Source organism: Lepisosteus platostomus, chromosome 22, assembly GCF_059453375.1.
Source record: "Lepisosteus platostomus isolate fLepPlt1 chromosome 22, fLepPlt1.hap1, whole genome shotgun sequence".
NCBI classification, from domain to species: domain Eukaryota; kingdom Metazoa; phylum Chordata; class Actinopteri; order Semionotiformes; family Lepisosteidae; genus Lepisosteus; species Lepisosteus platostomus.
Genome location: NC_142632.1, coordinates 5007708 through 5023328, shown reverse-complemented (window position 1 = coordinate 5023328; position 15621 = coordinate 5007708).

Genomic DNA, 15621 nt, shown 5'->3' with positions numbered 1-15621 from the left:
GTGTGCAGAAAGGGTCAAAACGTGTTTTTCAGCAGAAATAAACATGTTTCTGCAAGTTTGGTCAACCCCATGTAAGTTATGGGGCAGTAACATCACACTTTTCAAAACGTGTTTTTCAGCCCGAAATAAACGCGTTTTTTCAGACAACTGAATCTACTTGTAACAGCAAGGCTCAGAAATGCCCACACACTCAACCCTTAACCCCAGTGTGCAGAAAGGGTCAAAACGTGTTTTTCAGCAGAAATAAACATGTTTCTGCAAGTTTGGTCAACCCCATGTAAGTTATGGGGCAGTAACATCACACTTTTCAAAACGTGTTTTTCAGCCCGAAATAAACGCGTTTTTTCAGACAACTGAATCTCCTTGTAACAGCAAGGCTCAGAAGAGCCCACACACTCAGCCCTTAACCCCAGTGTACAGAAAGTGTCAAAACGTGTTTTTCAGCTGAAATAAACATGTTTCTGCAAGTTTGGTCAACCCCATGTAAGTTATGGGGCAGTAACATCACACTTTTCAAAACGTGTTTTTCAGCCCGAAATAAACACGTTTTTTCAGACAGCTGAATCTACTTGTAACGGCAAGGCTCAGAAGAGCCAACACACTCAGCCCTTAACCCCAGTGTGCAGAAAGGGTCAAAACGTGTTTTTCAGCAGAAATAAACATGTTTCTGTAAGTTTGGTCAACCCCATGTAAGTTATGGGGCAGTAACATCACAGTTTTCAAAACGTGTTTTTCAGCCCGAAATAAACGCGTTTTTTTTCAGGCAAATGAATCTCCTTGTAACAGCAAGGCTCAGAAGAGCCCACACACTCAGCCCTTAACCCCAGTGTACAGAAAGGGTCAAAACGTGTTTTTCAGCAGAAATAAACATGTTTCTGCAAGTTTGGTCAACCCCATGTAAGTTATGGGGCAGTAACGTCACACTTTTCAAAACGTGTTTTTCAGCCCGAAATAAACACGTTTTTTCAGACAGCTGAATATACTTGTAACAGCAAGGCTCAGAAGTGCCAACACACTCAGCCCTTAACCCCAGTGTGCAGAAAGGGTCAAAACGTGTTTTTCAGCAGAAATAAACATGTTTCTGCAAGTTTGGTCAACCCCATGTAAGTTATGAGGCAGTAACATCACACTTTTCAAAACGTGTTTTTCAGCCCGAAATAAACACGTTTTTTCAGACAGCTGAATCTACTTGTAACAGCAAGGCTCAGAAGAGCCAACACACTCAGCCCTTAACCCCAGTGTGCAGAAAGGGTCAAAACGTGTTTTTCAGCAGAAATAAACATGTTTCTGCAAGTTTGGTCAACCCCATGTAAGTTATGGGGCAGTAACATCACACTTTTCAAAACGTGTTTTTCAGCCCGAAATAAACGCGTTTTTTCAGACAACTGAATCTCCTTGTAACAGCAAGGCTCAGAAGAGCCCACGCACTCAGCCCTTAACCCCAGTGTTCAGAAAGTGTCAAAACGTGTTTTTCAGCAGAAATAAACATGTTTCTGCAAGTTTGGTCAACCCCATGTAAGTTATGGGGCAGTAACATCACACTTTTCAAAACGTGTTTTTCAGCCCGAAATAAACGCGTTTTTTCAGACAACTGAATCTCCTTGTAACAGCAAGGCTCAGAAGAGCCCACACACTCAGCCCTTAACCCCAGTGTACAGAAAGTGTCAAAACGTGTTTTTCAGCAGAAATAAACATGTTTCTGCAAGTTTGGTCAACCCCATGTAAGTTATGGGGCAGTAACATCACACTTTTCAAAACGTGTTTTTCAGCCCGAAATAAACGCGTTTTTTCAGGCAACTGAATCTCCTTGTAACAGCAAGGCTCAGAAGAGCCCACACACTCAGCCCTTAACCCCAGTGTACAGAAAGTGTCAAAACGTGTTTTTCAGCAGAAATAAACATGTTTCTGCAAGTTTGGTCAACCCCATGTAAGTTATGGGGCAGTAACATCACACTTTTCAAAACGTGTTTTTCAGCCCGAAATAAACACGTTTTTTCAGACAGCTGAATCTACTTGTAACAGCAAGGCTCAGAAGTGCCAACACACTCAGCCCTTAACCCCAGTGTGCAGAAAGGGTCAAAACGTGTTTTTCAGCAGAAATAAACATGTTTCTGCAAGTTTGGTCAACCCCATGTAAGTTATGGGGCAGTAACATCACACTTTTCAAAACGTGTTTTTCAGCCCGAAATAAACGCGTTTTTTCAGACAACTGAATCTCCTTGTAACAGCAAGGCTCAGAAGAGCCCACACACTCAGCCCTTAACCCCAGTGTACAGAAAGTGTCAAAACGTGTTTTTCAGCAGAAATAAACATGTTTCTGCAAGTTTGGTCAACCCCCTGTAAGTTATGGGGCAGTAACATCACACTTTTCAAAACGTGTTTTTCAGCCCGAAATAAACGCGTTTTTTCAGGCAACTGAATCTCCTTGTAACAGCAAGGCTCAGAAGAGCCCACACACTCAGCCCTTAACCCCAGTGTACAGAAAGTGTCAAAACGTGTTTTTCAGCAGAAATAAACATGTTTCTGCAAGTTTGGTCAACCCCATGTAAGTTATGGGGCAGTAACATCACACTTTTCAAAACGTGTTTTTCAGCCCGAAATAAACACGTTTTTTCAGACAGCTGAATCTATTTGTAACAGCAAGGCTCAGAAGTGCCAACACACTCAGCCCTTAACCCCAGTGTGCAGAAAGGGTCAAAACGTGTTTTTCAGCAGAAATAAACATGTTTCTGCAAGTTTGGTCAACCCCATGTAAGTTATGGGGCAGTAACATCACACTTTTCAAAACGTGTTTGTCAGCCCGAAATAAACACGTTTTTTCAGACAGCTGAATATACTTGTAACAGCAAGGCTCAGAAGTGCCAACACACTCAGCCCTTAACCCCAGTGTGCAGAAAGGGTCAAAACGTGTTTTTCAGCAGAAATAAACATGTTTCTGCAAGTTTGGTCAAACCCATGTAAGTTATGGGGCAGTAACATCACACTTTTCAAAACGTGTTTTTCAGCCCGAAATAAACGTGTTTTTTCAGACAACTGAATCTCCTTGTAACAGCAAGGCTCAGAAGAGCCCACACACTCAGCCCTTAACCCCAGTGTACAGAAAGTGTCAATACGTGTTTTTCAGCAGAAATAAACATGTTTCTGCAAGTTTGGTCAACCCCATGTAAGTTATGGGGCAGTAACATCACACTTTTCAAAACCTGTTTTTCAGCCCGAAATAAACACGTTTTTTCAGACAGCTGAAACTACTTGTAACAGCAAGGCTCAGAAGAGCCAACACACTCAGCCCTTAACCCCAGTGTGCAGAAAGGGTCAAAACGTGTTTTTCAGCAGAAATAAACATGTTTCTGCAAGTTTGGTCAACCCCATGTAAGTTATGGGGCAGTAACATCACACTTTTCAAAACGTGTTTTTCAGCCAGAAATAAACGCGTTTTTTCAGGCAACTGAATCTACTTGTAACAGCAAGGCTCAGAAGTGCCCACACACTCAACCCTTAACCCCAGTGTACAGAAAGTGTCAAAACGTGTTTTTCAGCAGAAATAAACATGTTTCTGCAAGTTTGGTCAACCCCATGTAAGTTATGGGGCAGTAACATCACACTTTTCAAAACGTGTTTTTCAGCCCGAAATAAACGCGTTTTTTCAGGCAACTGAATCTCCTTGTAACAGCAAGGCTCAAAAGAGCCCACACACTCAGCCCTTAACCAGAGTGTGCAGAAATTGTCAAAACGTGTTTTTCAATAGAAATAAACATGTTTCTGCAAGTTTGGTCAACCCCATGTAAGTTATCAGGCAGTGACATCACACTTTTCAAAACGTGTATTTCAGCCCGAAATAAACGCGTTTTTTCAGGCAACTGAATCTCCTTGTAACAGCAAGGCTCAGAAGAGCCCACACACTCAGCCCTTAACCCCAGTGTACAGAAAGTGTCAAAACGTGTTTTTCAGCAGAAATAAACATGTTTCTGCAGGTTTGGTCAACCCCATGTAAGTTATGGGGCAGTAACATCACACTTTTCAAAACGTGTTTTTCAGCCAGAAATAAACGCGTTTTTTCAGGCAACTGAATCTACTTGTAACAGCAAGGCTCAGAAGTGCCCACACACTCAACCCTTAACCCCAGTGTACAGAAAGTGTCAAAACGTGTTTTTCAGCAGAAATAAACATGTTTCTGCAAGTTTGGTCAACCCCATGTAAGTTATGGGGCAGTAACATCACACTTTTCAAAACGTGTTTTTCAGCCCGAAATAAACGCGTTTTTTCAGGCAACTGAATCTCCTTGTAACAGCAAGGCTCAAAAGAGCCCACACACTCAGCCCTTAACCCCAGTGTGCAGAAATTGTCAAAACGTGTTTTTCAGCAGAAATAAACATGTTTCTGCAAGTTTGGTCAACCCCATGTAAGTTATGGGGCAGTAACATCACACTTTTCAAAACGTGTTTTTCAACCCGAAATAAACACGTTTTTTCAGACAGCTGAATCTACTTGTAACAGCAAGGCTCAGAAGTGCCAACACACTCAACCCTTAACCCCAGTGTACAGAAAGTGTCAAAACGTGTTTTTCAGCAGAAATAAACATGTTTCTGCAAGTTTGGTCAACCCCATGTAAGTTATGGGGCAGTAACATCACACTTTTCAAAACGTGTTTTTCAGCCCGAAATAAACGCGTTTTTTCACACAACTGAATCTACTTGTAACAGCAAGGCTCAGAAGTGCCCACACACTCAACCCTTAACCCCAGTGTGCAGAAAGGGTCAAAACGTGTTTTTCAGCAGAAATAAACATGTTTCTGCAAGTTTGGTCAACCCCATGTAAGTTATGGGGCAGTAACATCACACTTTTCAAAACGTGTTTTTCAGCCCGAAATAAACACGTTTTTTCAGACAGCTGAATCTACTTGTAACAGCAAGGCTCAGAAGTGCCAACACACTCAGCCCTTAACCCCAGTGTGCAGAAAGGGTCAAAACGTGTTTTTCAGCAGAAATAAACATGTTTCTGCAAGTTTGGTCAACCCCATGTAAGTTATGGGGCAGTAACATCATACTTTTCAAAACGTGTTTTTCAGCCCGAAATAAACGAGTTTTTTCAGGCAACTGAATCTACTTGTAACAGCAAGGCTCAGAAGTGCCCACACACTCAACCCTTAACCCCAGTGTGCAGAAAGGGTCAAAACGTGTTTTTCAGCAGAAATAAACATGTTTCTGCAAGTTTGGTCAACCCCATGTAAGTTATGGGGCAGTAACATCACACTTTTCAAAACGTGTTTTTCAGCCCGAAATAAACGCGTTTTTTCAGACAACTGAATCTCCTTGTAACAGCAAGGCTCAGAAGAGCCCACACACTCAGCCCTTAACCCCAGTGTACAGAAAGTGTCAAAACGTGTTTTTCAGCTGAAATAAACATGTTTCTGCAAGTTTGGTCAACCCCATGTAAGTTATGGGGCAGTAACATCATACTTTTCAAAACGTGTTTTTCAGCCCGAAATAAACGCGTTTTTTCAGACAACTGAATCTACTTGTAACAGCAAGGCTCAGAAGTGCCCACACACTCAACCCTTAACCCCAGTGTGCAGAAAGGGTCAAAACGTGTTTTTCAGCAGAAATAAACATGTTTCTGTAAGTTTGGTCAACCCCATGTAAGTTATGGGGCAGTAACATCATACTTTTCAAAACGTGTTTTTCAGCCCGAAATAAACGCGTTTTTTCAGACAACTGAATCTACTTGTAACAGCAAGGCTCAGAAGTGCCCACACACTCAACCCTTAACCCCAGTGTGCAGAAAGGGTCAAAACGTGTTTTTCAGCAGAAATAAACATGTTTCTGCAAGTTTGGTCAACCCCATGTAAGTTATGGGGCAGTAACATCACACTTTTCAAAACGTGTTTTTCAGCCCGAAATAAACACGTTTTTTCAGACAGCTGAATATACTTGTAACAGCAAGTCTCAGAAGTGCCAACACACTCAGCCCTTAACCCCAGTGTGCAGAAAGGGTCAAAACGTGTTTTTCAGCAGAAATAAACATGTTTCTGCAAGTTTGGTCAACCCCATGTAAGTTATGGGGCAGTAACATCATACTTTTCAAAACGTGTTTTTCAGCCAGAAATAAACGCGTTTTTTCAGGCAACTGAATCTACTTGTAACAGCAAGGCTCAGAAGTGCCCACACACTCAACCCTTAACCCCAGTGTGCAGAAAGGGTCAAAACGTGTTTTTCAGCAGAAATAAACATGTTTCTGCAAGTTTGGTCAACCCCATGTAAGTTATGGGGCAGTAACATCACACTTTTCAAAACGTGTTTTTCAGCCCGAAATAAACGCGTTTTTTCAGACAACTGAATCTCCTTGTAACAGCAAGGCTCAGAAGAGCCCACACACTCAGCCCTTAACCCCAGTGTACAGAAAGTGTCAAAACGTGTTTTTCAGCTGAAATAAACATGTTTCTGCAAGTTTGGTCAACCCCATGTAAGTTATGGGGCAGTAACATCACACTTTTCAAAACGTGTTTTTCAGCCCGAAATAAACACGTTTTTTCAGACAGCTGAATCTACTTGTAACAGCAAGGCTCAGAAGAGCCAACACACTCAGCCCTTAACCCCAGTGTGCAGAAAGGGTCAAAACATGTTTTTCAGCAGAAATAAACATGTTTCTGTAAGTTTGGTCAACCCCATGTAAGTTATGGGGCAGTAACATCATACTTTTCAAAACGTGTTTTTCAGCCCGAAATAAACGCGTTTTTTCAGACAACTGAATCTACTTGTAACAGCAAGGCTCAGAAGTGCCCACACACTCAACCCTTAACCCCAGTGTGCAGAAAGGGTCAAAACGTGTTTTTCAGCAGAAATAAACATGTTTCTGCAAGTTTGGTCAACCCCATGTAAGTTATGGGGCAGTAACATCACACTTTTCAAAACGTGTTTTTCAGCCCGAAATAAACGCGTTTTTTCAGGCAACTGAATCTCCTTGTAACAGCAAGGCTCAAAAGAGCCCACACACTCAGCCCTTAACCCCAGTGTGCAGAAATTGTCAAAACGTGTTTTTCAGCAGAAATAAACATGTTTCTGCAAGTTTGGTCAACCCCATGTAAGTTATGGGGCAGTAACATCACACTTTTCAAAACGTGTTTTTCAGCCCGAAATAAACGCGTTTTTTCAGGCAAATGAATCTCCTTGTAACAGCAAGGCTCAGAAGAGCCCACACACTCAGCCCTTAACCCCAGTGTACAGAAAGTGTCAAAACGTGTTTTTCAGCAGAAATAAACATGTTTCTGCAAGTTTGGTCAACCCCATGTAAGTTATGGGGCAGTAACATCACACTTTTCAAAACGTGTTTTTCAGCCCGAAATAAACACGTTTTTTCAGACAGCTGAATATACTTGTAACAGCAAGGCTCAGAAGTGCCAACACACTCAGCCCTTAACCCCAGTGTGCAGAAAGGGTCAAAACGTGTTTTTCAGCAGAAATAAACATGTTTCTGCAAGTTTGGTCAACCCCATGTAAGTTATGATGCAGTAACATCACACTTTTCAAAACGTGTTTTTCAGCCCGAAATAAACACGTTTTTTCAGACAGCTGAATATACTTGTAACAGCAAGGCTCAGAAGTGCCAACACACTCAGCCCTTAACCCCAGTGTGCAGAAAGGGTCAAAACGTGTTTTTCAGCAGAAATAAACATGTTTCTGCAAGTTTGGTCAACCCCATGTAAGTTATGGGGCAGTAACATCACACTTTTCAAAACGTGTTTTTCAGCCCGAAATAAACGCGTTTTTTCAGACAACTGAATCTCCTTGTAACAGCAAGGCTCAGAAGAGCCCACACACTCAGCCCTTAACCCCAGTGTACAGAAAGTGTCAAAACGTGTTTTTCAGCAGAAATAAACATGTTTCTGCAAGTTTGGTCAACCCCATGTAAGTTATGGGGCAGTAACATCACACTTTTCAAAACGTGTTTTTCAGCCCGAAATAAACGCGTTTTTTCAGACAACTGAATCTCCTTGTAACAGCAAGGCTCAGAAGAGCCCACACACTCAGCCCTTAACCCCAGTGTACAGAAAGTGTCAAAACGTGTTTTTCAGCAGAAATAAACATGTTTCTGCAAGTTTGGTCAACCCCATGTAAGTTATGGGGCAGTAACATCACACTTTTCAAAACGTGTTTTTCAGCCCGAAATAAACGCGTTTTTTCAGGCAACTGAATCTCCTTGTAACAGCAAGGCTCAGAAGAGCCCACACACTCAGCCCTTAACCCCAGTGTACAGAAAGTGTCAAAACGTGTTTTTCAGCAGAAATAAACATGTTTCTGCAAGTTTGGTCAACCCCATGTAAGTTATGGGGCAGTAACATCACACTTTTCAAAACGTGTTTTTCAGCCCGAAATAAACGCGTTTTTTCAGGCAACTGAATCTCCTTGTAACAGCAAGGCTCAGAAGAGCCCACACACTCAGCCCTTAACCCCAGTGTACAGAAGGTGTCAAAACGTGTTTTTCAGCAGAAATAAACATGTTTCTGCAAGTTTGGTCAACCCCATGTAAGTTATGGGGCAGTAACATCACACTTTTCAAAACGTGTTTTTCAGCCCGAAATAAACACGTTTTTTCAGACAGCTGAATCTATTTGTAACAGCAAGGCTCAGAAGTGCCAACACACTCAGCCCTTAACCCCAGTGTGCAGAAAGGGTCAAAACGTGTTTTTCAGCAGAAATAAACATGTTTCTGCAAGTTTGGTCAACCCCATGTAAGTTATGGGGCAGTAACATCACAGTTTTCAAAACGTGTTTTTCAGCCCGAAATAAACGCGTTTTTTCAGACAACTGAATCTACTTGTAACAGCAATGCTCAGAAGTGCCCACACACTCAGCCCTTAACCAGATTGTGCAGAAATTGTCAAAACGTGTTTTTCAGCAGAAATAAACATGTTTCTGCAAGTTTGGTCAACCCCATGTAAGTTATGGGGCAGTAACATCACACTTTTCAAAACGTGTTTTTCAGCCCGAAATAAACACGTTTTTTCAGACAGCTGAATCTACTTGTAACAGCAAGGCTCAGAAGTGCCAACACACTCAGCCCTTAACCCCAGTGTGCAGAAAGGGTCAAAACGTGTTTTTCAGCAGAAATAAACATGTTTCTGCAAGTTTGGTCAACCCCATGTAAGTTATGGGGCAGTAACATCACAGTTTTCAAAACGTGTTTTTCAGCCCGAAATAAACGCGTTTTTTCAGACAACTGAATCTACTTGTAACAGCAATGCTCAGAAGTGCCCACACAGTCAACCCTTAACACCAGTGTGCAGAAAGGGTCAAAACGTGTTTTTCAGCAGAAATAAACATGTTTCTGCAAGTTTGGTCAACCCCATGTAAGTTATCAGGCAGTGACATCACACTTTTCAAAACGTGTATTTCAGCCCGAAATAAACGCGTTTTTTCAGGCAACTGAATCTCCTTGTAACAGCAAGGCTCAGAAGAGCCCACACACTCAGCCCTTAACCCCAGTGTACAGAAAGTGTCAAAACGTGTTTTTCAGCAGAAATAAACATGTTTCTGCAAGTTTGGTCAACCCCATGTAAGTTATGGGGCAGTAACATCACACTTTTCAAAACGTGTTTTTCAGCCCGAAATAAACGCGTTTTTTCAGGCAACTGAATCTCCTTGTAACAGCAAGGCTCAAAAGAGCCCACACACTCAGCCCTTAACCCCAGTGTGCAGAAATTGTCAAAACGTGTTTTTCAGCAGAAATAAACATGTTTCTGCAAGTTTGGTCAACCCCATGTAAGTTATGGGGCAGTAACATCACACTTTTCAAAACGTGTTTTTCAACCCGAAATAAACACGTTTTTTCAGACAGCTGAATCTACTTGTAACAGCAAGGCTCAGAAGTGCCAACACACTCAGCCCTTAACCCCAGTGTGCAGAAAGGGTCAAAACGTGTTTTTCAGCAGAAATAAACATGTTTCTGCAAGTTTGGTCAACCCCATGTAAGTTATGGGGCAGTAACATCACACTTTTCAAAACGTGTTTTTCAGCCCGAAATAAACGCGTTTTTTCAGACAACTGAATCTACTTGTAACAGCAAGGCTCAGAAGTGCCCACACACTCAACCCTTAACCCCAGTGTGCAGAAAGGGTCAAAACGTGTTTTTCAGCAGAAATAAACATGTTTCTGCAAGTTTGGTCAACCCCATGTAAGTTATGGGGCAGTAACATCACACTTTTCAAAACGTGTTTTTCAGCCCGAAATAAACACGTTTTTTCAGACAGCTGAATCTACTTGTAACAGCAAGGCTCAGAAGTGCCAACACACTCAGCCCTTAACCCCAGTGTGCAGAAAGGGTCAAAACGTGTTTTTCAGCAGAAATAAACATGTTTCTGCAAGTTTGGTCAACCCCATGTAAGTTATGGGGCAGTAACATCATACTTTTCAAAACGTGTTTTTCAGCCAGAAATAAACGCGTTTTTTCAGGCAACTGAATCTACTTGTAACAGCAAGGCTCAGAAGTGCCCACACACTCAACCCTTAACCCCAGTGTGCAGAAAGGGTCAAAACGTGTTTTTCAGCAGAAATAAACATGTTTCTGCAAGTTTGGTCAACCCCATGTAAGTTATGGGGCAGTAACATCACACTTTTCAAAACGTGTTTTTCAGCCCGAAATAAACGCGTTTTTTCAGACAACTGAATCTCCTTGTAACAGCAAGGCTCAGAAGAGCCCACACACTCAGCCCTTAACCCCAGTGTACAGAAAGTGTCAAAACGTGTTTTTCAGCTGAAATAAACATGTTTCTGCAAGTTTGGTCAACCCCATGTAAGTTATGGGGCAGTAACATCACACTTTTCAAAACGTGTTTTTCAGCCCGAAATAAACACGTTTTTTCAGACAGCTGAATCTACTTGTAACAGCAAGGCTCAGAAGAGCCAACACACTCAGCCCTTAACCCCAGTGTGCAGAAAGGGTCAAAACGTGTTTTTCAGCAGAAATAAACATGTTTCTGTAAGTTTGGTCAACCCCATGTAAGTTATGGGGCAGTAACATCATACTTTTCAAAACGTGTTTTTCAGCCCGAATTAAACGCGTTTTTTCAGACAACTGAATCTACTTGTAACAGCAAGGCTCAGAAGTGCCCACACACTCAACCCTTAACCCCAGTGTGCAGAAAGGGTCAAAACGTGTTTTTCAGCAGAAATAAACATGTTTCTGCAAGTTTGGTCAACCCCATGTAAGTTATGGGGCAGTAACATCACACTTTTCAAAACGTGTTTTTCAGCCCGAAATAAACACGTTTTTTCAGACAGCTGAATATACTTGTAACAGCAAGTCTCAGAAGTGCCAACACACTCAGCCCTTAACCCCAGTGTGCAGAAAGGGTCAAAACGTGTTTTTCAGCAGAAATAAACATGTTTCTGCAAGTTTGGTCAACCCCATGTAAGTTATGGGGCAGTAACATCACACTTTTCAAAACGTGTTTTTCAGCCCGAAATAAACGCGTTTTTTCAGGCAACTGAATCTCCTTGTAACAGCAAGGCTCAAAAGAGCCCACACACTCAGCCCTTAACCCCAGTGTGCAGAAATTGTCAAAACGTGTTTTTCAGCAGAAATAAACATGTTTCTGCAAGTTTGGTCAACCCCATGTAAGTTATGGGGCAGTAACATCACACTTTTCAAAACGTGTTTTTCAACCCGAAATAAACACGTTTTTTCAGACAGCTGAATCTACTTGTAACAGCAAGGCTCAGAAGTGCCATCACACTCAGCCCTTAACCCCAGTGTGCAGAAAGGGTCAAAACGTGTTTTTCAGCAGAAATAAACATGTTTCTGCAAGTTTGGTCAACCCCATGTAAGTTATGGGGCAGTAACATCACACTTTTCAAAACGTGTTTTTCAGCCCGAAATAAACGCGTTTTTTCAGACAACTGAATCTACTTGTAACAGCAAGGCTCAGAAGTGCCCACACACTTAACCCTTAACCCCAGTGTGCAGAAAGGGTCAAAACGTGTTTTTCAGCAGAAATAAACATGTTTCTGCAAGTTTGGTCAACCCCATGTAAGTTATGGGGCAGTAACATCACACTTTTCAAAACGTGTTTTTCAGCCCGAAATAAACACGTTTTTTCAGACAGCTGAATCTACTTGTAACAGCAAGGCTCAGAAGTGCCAACACACTCAGCCCTTAACCCCAGTGTGCAGAAAGGGTCAAAACGTGTTTTTCAGCAGAAATAAACATGTTTCTGCAAGTTTGGTCAACCCCATGTAAGTTATGGGGCAGTAACATCATACTTTTCAAAACGTGTTTTTCAGCCAGAAATAAACGCGTTTTTTCAGGCAACTGAATCTACTTGTAACAGCAAGGCTCAGAAGTGCCCACACACTCAACCCTTAACCCCAGTGTGCAGAAAGGGTCAAAACGTGTTTTTCAGCAGAAATAAACATGTTTCTGCAAGTTTGGTCAACCCCATGTAAGTTATGGGGCAGTAACATCACACTTTTCAAAACGTGTTTTTCAGCCCGAAATAAACGCGTTTTTTCAGGCAACTGAATCTCCTTGTAACAGCAAGGCTCAAAAGAGCCCACACACTCAGCCCTTAACCCCAGTGTGCAGAAATTGTCAAAACGTGTTTTTCAGCAGAAATAAACATGTTTCTGCAAGTTTGGTCAACCCCATGTAAGTTATGGGGCAGTAACATCACACTTTTCAAAACGTGTTTTTCAACCCGAAATAAACACGTTTTTTCAGACAGCTGAATCTACTTGTAACAGCAAGGCTCAGAAGTGCCAACACACTCAGCCCTTAACCCCAGTGTGCAGAAAGGGTCAAAACGTGTTTTTCAGCAGAAATAAACATGTTTCTGCAAGTTTGGTCAACCCCATGTAAGTTATGGGGCAGTAACATCACACTTTTCAAAACGTGTTTTTCAGCCCGAAATAAACGCGTTTTTTCAGACAACTGAATCTACTTGTAACAGCAAGGCTCAGAAGTGCCCACACACTCAACCCTTAACCCCAGTGTGCAGAAAGGGTCAAAACGTGTTTTTCAGCAGAAATAAACATGTTTCTGCAAGTTTGGTCAACCCCATGTAAGTTATGGGGCAGTAACATCACACTTTTCAAAACGTGTTTTTCAGCCCGAAATAAACGCGTTTTTTCAGGCAACTGAATCTACTTGTAACAGCAAGGCTCAGAAGTGCCCACACACTCAACCCTTAACCCCAGTGTGCAGAAAGGGTCAAAACGTGTTTTTCAGCAGAAATAAACGCGTTTTTTCAGACAGCTGAATCTACTTGTAACAGCAAGGCTCAGAAGTGCCAACACACTCAGCCCTTAACCCCAGTGTGCAGAAAGGGTCAAAACGTGTTTTTCAGCAGAAATAAACATGTTTCTGCAAGTTTGGTCAACCCCATGTAAGTTATGGGGCAGTAACATCATACTTTTCAAAACGTGTTTTTCAGCCAGAAATAAACGCGTTTTTTCAGGCAACTGAATCTACTTGTAACAGCAAGGCTCAGAAGTGCCCACACACTCAACCCTTAACCCCAGTGTGCAGAAAGGGTCAAAACGTGTTTTTCAGCAGAAATAAACATGTTTCTGCAAGTTTGGTCAACCCCATGTAAGTTATGGGGCAGTAACATCACACTTTTCAAAACGTGTTTTTCAGCCCGAAATAAACGCGTTTTTTCAGACAACTGAATCTCCTTGTAACAGCAAGGCTCAGAAGAGCCCACACACTCAGCCCTTAACCCCAGTGTACAGAAAGTGTCAAAACGTGTTTTTCAGCTGAAATAAACATGTTTCTACAAGTTTGGTCAACCCCATGTAAGTTATGGGGCAGTAACATCACACTTTTCAAAACGTGTTTTTCAGCCCGAAATAAACACGTTTTTTCAGACAGCTGAATCTACTTGTAACAGCAAGGCTCAGAAGAGCCAACACACTCAGCCCTTAACCCCAGTGTGCAGAAAGGGTCAAAACATGTTTTTCAGCAGAAATAAACATGTTTCTGTAAGTTTGGTCAACCCCATGTAAGTTATGGGGCAGTAACATCATACTTTTCAAAACGTGTTTTTCAGCCCGAAATAAACGCGTTTTTTCAGACAACTGAATCTACTTGTAACAGCAAGGCTCAGAAGTGCCCACACACTCAACCCTTAACCCCAGTGTGCAGAAAGGGTCAAAACGTGTTTTTCAGCAGAAATAAACATGTTTCTGCAAGTTTGGTCAACCCCATGTAAGTTATGGGGCAGTAACATCACACTTTTCAAAACGTGTTTTTCAGCCCGAAATAAACGCGTTTTTTCAGGCAACTGAATCTCCTTGTAACAGCAAGGCTCAAAAGAGCCCACACACTCAGCCCTTAACCCCAGTGTGCAGAAATTGTCAAAACGTGTTTTTCAGCAGAAATAAACATGTTTCTGCAAGTTTGGTCAACCCCATGTAAGTTATCAGGCAGTGACATCACACTTTTCAAAACGTGTATTTCAGCCCGAAATAAACGCGTTTTTTCAGGCAACTGAATCTCCTTGTAACAGCAAGGCTCAGAAGAGCCCACACACTCAGCCCTTAACCCCAGTGTACAGAAAGTGTCAAAACGTGTTTTTCAGCAGAAATAAACATGTTTCTGCAAGTTTGGTCAACCCCATGTAAGTTATGGGGCAGTAACATCACACTTTTCAAAACGTGTTTTTCAGCCCGAAATAAACGCGTTTTTTCAGGCAACTGAATCTCCTTGTAACAGCAAGGCTCAAAAGAGCCCACACACTCAGCCCTTAACCCCAGTGTGCAGAAATTGTCAAAACGTGTTTTTCAGCAGAAATAAACATGTTTCTGCAAGTTTGGTCAACCCCATGTAAGTTATGGGGCAGTAACATCACACTTTTCAAAACGTGTTTTTCAACCCGAAATAAACACGTTTTTTCAGACAGCTGAATCTACTTGTAACAGCAAGGCTCAGAAGTGCCAACACACTCAGCCCTTAACCCCAGTGTGCAGAAAGGGTCAAAACGTGTTTTTCAGCAGAAATAAACATGTTTCTGCAAGTTTGGTCAACCCCATGTAAGTTATGGGGCAGTAACATCACACTTTTCAAAACGTGTTTTTCAGCCCGAAATAAACGCGTTTTTTCAGACAACTGAATCTACTTGTAACAGCAAGGCTCAGAAGTGCCCACACACTCAACCCTTAACCCCAGTGTGCAGAAAGGGTCAAAACGTGTTTTTCAGCAGAAATAAACATGTTTCTGCAAGTTTGGTCAACCCCATGTAAGTTATGGGGCAGTAACATCACACTTTTCAAAACGTGTTTTTCAGCCCGAAATAAACACGTTTTTTCAGACAGCTGAATCTACTTGTAACAGCAAGGCTCAGAAGTGCCAACACACTCAGCCCTTAACCCCAGTGTGCAGAAAGGGTCAAAACGTGTTTTTCAGCAGAAATAAACATGTTTCTGCAAGTTTGGTCAACCCCATGTAAGTTATGGGGCAGTAACATCATACTTTTCAAAACGTGTTTTTCAGCCAGAAATAAACGCGTTTTTTCAGGCAACTGAATCTACTTGTAACAGCAAGGCTCAGAAGTGCCCACACACTCAACCCTTAACCCCAGTGTGCAGAAAGGGTCAAAACGTGTTTTTCAGCAGAAATAAACATGTTTCT